Source organism: Ictalurus punctatus, chromosome 15 (genome assembly GCF_001660625.3).
Source record: "Ictalurus punctatus breed USDA103 chromosome 15, Coco_2.0, whole genome shotgun sequence".
Taxonomy (NCBI): Eukaryota; Metazoa; Chordata; class Actinopteri; order Siluriformes; family Ictaluridae; genus Ictalurus; species Ictalurus punctatus.
The window spans coordinates 13507526-13513179 of NC_030430.2; the positions used below are offsets into that span (position 1 = coordinate 13507526).

Below are 5654 nucleotides of genomic sequence, written 5' to 3' on the forward strand. Positions count from 1 at the left end.
GGGCTAAATATTTTACCCAGAACTTAATTTAGATCCTGGTCCCTGTGGTGGAAACACACCAAGTACCTCCAAAAGTCCCTAGTTCCTAGGGAAAATTGCTGCAGTAGAAAAGCAGCATTCAATTTTAATGTTGTTCATAGACTTTAGGGGGACTGAACACCCCCCTCTGCAACCGGATCTTAGACGTCCGGACTGGACCTCAATCAGTCCAGAACTGGTGCATAGCCAACAGACTATCCCTGAACATGGACAAAACAAAAGAGATGGTTGTTGACTTTAGGAGAGCGTGTAGCAACCACTCTCCGCTGAACATCAAGGGCTCCTCCGTGGCAGACCCTGAAGACGATAGCGAGGACAGCTGAGAAGATCATTGAGGTCTCTCTTCCCTCCATCACAGACTTTTACACCACACTCTGTATCTGCAAAGCCAACAGCACTGTGGATGATCCCATGCACCCCTCATACAAACTCAAAAAAATTCTCCCCCCCAAGCCATCAGACTCCTCAATACCCAGAGACTGGACTGACACCACCTCAGACACACATAGACGTACACACACACACACACACACACACACACACTCATACTCAACTGAACACCGTTCCACTATCTCTGCAATTTTGGCACATTTCTTTCTTAAATTGCTGCTAAAACACTGTAAACAAAATACTTTATTGACCACCTGCATTTTTGCTGCTAATTAGTAGGTTATGTTTACAGTAGCATCATTTATTATTATATTGTAATACTCTGCATCTTATTCCACACAATAACTGTGCACTGGTTGGCACTGCAATGTCCTTTATTGTGCCTATTGTCCTGTTTAGGCAGTGTCGCAGGAAGCAGTGTCCCTCGAGCCAACACTATTTTTTCTAAATTTATATACTTTAAAATTATAATTAAATTTTATACTGTTTACAAATATCACCGATACGATTTTAGATAAAAACAATCATAACGTTGCGCTGTTGCTGAGTTTCATCGGATCTTACAAACATCCGCGACTAGCTTGTAGCTCGCTAGCATCATCTTGCCACTAGCCTTGTTTACATTTCACATCTATTGCATTTTCCACTGTTTTAAAAGCGAATATGTCAGTTGTTTCTCCACTTTTGAGTCCAGATGACGACTCGCTCGAGCTGCACATGGTGCTGTTGGAACTGGAGGCCGTGGAGAAACAGTTCCGTGGCCTACTCGACAAGCAGGCCCAGCTGCAGGAGCGAAGAACCGCACTGGAAACAGCATGTGCTTCTGTCTACAAATCCAAGGTAAGCTCGCAGCAAGGTATTACCACTCCCAGCCTCACTACGCCATGTGTTTCTCTGTGCATGAGCCGCGCACCCAAGACGTATCCAGCCGAGGTCTCCGTCACGACGGCGCTGACATACCACAGACCTTGGATGCACCAGCAGCGGAAGGCGTGGGCCATACCCCGGGCAAGGACCACTCCGCCTCCACCACCCCAAGTGTTTTTAAAAACCCAACCAGGAACCAATTCGCTCCTCTCCATCAGACCAGACCAAACGCTGTGATTGTCGGGGACTCCATTGTGAGGAACGTCCACGTTGCTTCATCTAAGGGTAAGGTGCGCACACATTGTTTTTCTGGTGCTCGTGTCCTTGATGTCGCTGCACAGGTACCAGGGATCCTGAAGAAGGACAAGAGCATTGGAGCGGTCGTGCTGCATGCAGGGGTGAACGACATCAGGCTGCAGCAGATGTAGGTTCTGAAGAGGGACTTTAGCAGCCTGATCAAGACAGTACGAGGCAGATCGCTCACCATGAAGGTCATCATCTCTGGACCTCTTCCCACATACAGACATGAAGCTGAAAGGTTCAGTAGACTTCTCGCTTTGAATGACTGGTTAATTTCTTGATGTAATGAACAGAATCTGCTCTGTCAATAATTGGAATCTGTTCTGGGAGCGTCCGAGCACGGTTGTTCCGTGCTGATGGCCTGCACCCCAGCAGCCTCGGAGTGGAACTCCTGTCAGACAACATCTCCAAGACACTACACACCATGTGACTACCTGCCGTAAGTACATCTTCCAACAATAACCAACATCACAATCATTGTTCAATTAATAGTTCAGCACTTTTATAGGGACTGTGTCTGTTCCCCAAGCTATACAAATACATAGAGAATTTCGGAAAGTTTGTTTTTGTTGGCTCAAATTTAGCCTATTACCCAAAAACATTTAAAACTCAACTTAGAAGCCAATACTCACATCTACCTCTGAGCCCAGTTGGAGATAGAAAAAATACACCAGCCGTGAGTGAGAAGAAGCAAGGGTCCAGCTTTATTGTTCCATTCCACCACACGAGATCCACACCGATGAGAATTCTCAAAAGTGATCCCAATACCCTGAGCTTAAGCTCCAGTATTTATACTGTATTTACACACTAGATAACCCATATGTTTCAAGAAGACTATGATCTCACTACCAATAGGGTTAAAAAAGAGTTCATTTACCTTACTCTTATGTTCCAGAAAAGGCCTATTTCACTTACACATAGAATTGAAACCAGGGGTTTTAATTTACACATAAAATCAGAACCCAGGCATTTCTAATAACCCAGAAAATAAAAACCCAGAGTTTCTAGTTACTCAGAGGATCAGAAACCAGAATTTTTCAGTTACCTAGGGCGTCAGAAACCAGACTTCTCAGTTACCTTAGGGGGTCAGAAACCAGAATTCTCATTTACCTAGGGAAATAAGATGACGTAGACAAGACGACTAAACAACCGGGAGGGACCTTGGTCTTATCGTTATCTCGAGGGGGGGGGGGCAGTTTGACCCAGCCACCCTTATAACTGGCTCTCTTCATGGTTCTCTTAAGATTGAGGCCTTCCTTGCGAGCCAAGAACCCTCACCATTTGAGTCATGAGTAAGTTTACATTTTCCTGTATTTCTAGTTTATAATTTATTTTCATATTTGCACTATATTTCTTATTTTATATATTTATACTACTTGAAAAGCGGTTTACTGTACTTCCAACTTCTTAATATCATTACAGTTCTACTGTCCTGCATATCCTACTATTCTGATTTTTTATAGAGTTTCTCTATTACTATAAGATATTATTAAAGTTATTCATGTGTGTGTATGAGAACGAGAGAGTGTGTGTGTATGTTGTGTCTACTTGCCCGCCCTTGACTGTACGAGCGTGTGTGTGTATGTGTGTGTATTAGCCCTCCTCAGCTCAGCTCGTATACCTCTTTTTTGACTTTTTTGACTATTACTGCTCTTAAAGATCTTTTAAAGTGTAATTCCAATTTGTCAATGTCCGCCTAATCCCGCTTCTATGTGTCTAGGTGCCCGTCTTTTCTTCTTCTCCCCTTTGCTGGATGCTAGGTCTCCCTTATGTTTATTTTATGACATTTTTTATCCACAACATTTCCCCCTCTGAGGCTATGAAGCCTCATACAATACCTTAATTAAGCGTGGAGGAACTGATTCTGCCGCACCCCATGGCCGTCCCCCGCTAGCTGTCGGAGGATTACTCTAACGAAGCCATAATCCCTGCGCCCGTCCCCGTACTCAAATGGGTCCCTTACATTAACCACTTCTACGCAACACTGATCCGAATAGGAGCTGAGGAGGTTTTGTTGACCTGGTGGGAGACGTGGTAGTGTTGTGCGCCCCGGGGTCTCATAGTAGATTGGCAGCTGGAGAATGGGCCTTAGGACGCCCCTACATCCACTTTGCGCCGGACATGTGTAGATGTACCTAGCCATAACTCTTAACCCTTAACCTATATATATCTCATTTCGAATCTAACTACCTTGATTATACGTTTGTTTGCCTACATCGATTATAAGTGTGATTAACTGAGTTCCCCTAATCATTCATTACTACTACTACTGCCGTAAGTATGAGTGGCCACTACAGTAACTAACTACTTGATCTACACGTCCCTATCTTTCTCAACTAGGCCTGTCAGCCCACAGTTTTGTATTTGTCGGGACCTGCAGATTCTTGCTACCCCTCAAAAACCAAACCCCAGTCTTTTCGCAGTCAGGGGTGGGCGAAAAAACCTCCTACGAGGAAAAATTCCCACCCTGCCAGCACTATGTGCTCAGCAGCACCATTATACTTTTCTCATGCCTGAGTGCGTCATATCACAAACATTTTATAACATTTTATAACAATACTTGACAGTCTGTTGTATGCAGTATCTCTCTGTATGCTGGTTGTCTTCAGCTCAAGCACTTTACGTACTGTAGAGAGCCACCCTTTGGGGAGAGGTTAGGCTAGCACGTACACCCAGGGTATGGATCTTCACATCTTCTCATCCTGTCTGCCACTGACTGAGCAGACCCCCCGTTGACGGCAGCTTCGTACCGGACCTTCACGTGTTCCCCACCATCTCGTCATCTCGTCATCCTCCAGGGGTTGCATGTTCTAGTCCGCTGCTGCCCTGTAGGCAGCATTCTCTCGCTGCTCCGGGACTCCCACCTCCGGGTGAACACCTCTGAACACCTCCCCCCGTTGAGGCGGTGACGCCTCACACATAACACTGCACTCAGCTCTGTTCCTGTGAATATATAGCTCCATACATAATAGTTAGTGGTCTTATATATGTTTTTGCTTCATCTGCAATTACTCCAGCGGCAGTCCATCATAAGGAACAGACACAGACATGGGTCGACTCGTAAGCATTTCATGCGGTGTTAGATACATATTGCTGTTAGTCTGCATGTGATAGGTCATTAGTGCAAGAGGTAGAGCATCTATCGAACTACGTTTAGTATCAGCACAAATTACATCAAACACAAATCAGGGTATGCCAGACCTATCCCTGGTCAAGGAAAAAATAAATAATTTTGAGCACACTTCAGGTGATCCTCCACCGTTGCCTGCAAGTACAGAGATCATTCCTCTACCTTCCCCCTCGCACACTGGCTAAGATCATGGGCAGCTGTAATACATACAGCAAGAAGTGCAGTCAGAATTCAATTAAACTATTTGTTCGATAAGTGGCGTTCCAATTTTTTCCTAGAACCTCATTGCATTCAAACAACTCCAAACAGACGACACAATCCATGGGCCTAAACGTCAGAATTTATCTGTATATTTATATATATTAACAATTCTACCCTTAACCTGGTTGCACTCTTTAGTGATAGATTTCAATTCAGCCCATTGGGCAGATCAGGGTGTTCATAATGTTTATGAAATTTCCGATCCGAAACTTTTAAGCTCGAGAAAATGTGAATTTCGGCTAAGCAATCGTGAATGCTCTCAGTGACTGGCTCCACAGAATTAATTAGGCACTACAACACTACAGTTGGTGTGTTAAGCACACTAACAGGTTTAAGAATTTTAGTTCGGGTGGCACATCGATTAACCCCATATCCCCATATCCTGTTCTTTCAAAATAGAAATGACCTGGTGTGATGAACGTAAGATCGATGTGTGAGAGAGCAATTTTCCCAATGATCCGCACTAAGAGAGCCTCTCCAGCCTGGCAATCCTTGTGCCACCAAATCCAATGTTTTCAATACATAAACTTCAGCCCTGTAAGCGCCCCATTCTCCTGAGCCGGGACCCCCCCAGCAGCACCCCCCCTTTTCAGTCACATGTAAGACACAGTCTTTGTTGTAGTTTTGCCAGCCATAGTTCAGGTGCAAAGCATAAGTTCATTCAATG

General features: G+C 44.6%; 1 long non-coding RNA gene across 1 annotated transcript; it reads left to right on the plus strand.

Annotated features, from left to right (window-relative positions):
• The first annotated feature begins 254 nt into the window (after positions 1-254).
• Positions 255-3550, plus strand: LOC128635153 (uncharacterized). Its single transcript, XR_008398044.1, has 2 exons — positions 255-2035; positions 2841-3550. It is a non-coding gene; the product is annotated as an uncharacterized LOC128635153 (long non-coding RNA).
• Positions 3551-5654: the final 2104 nt, after the last annotated feature.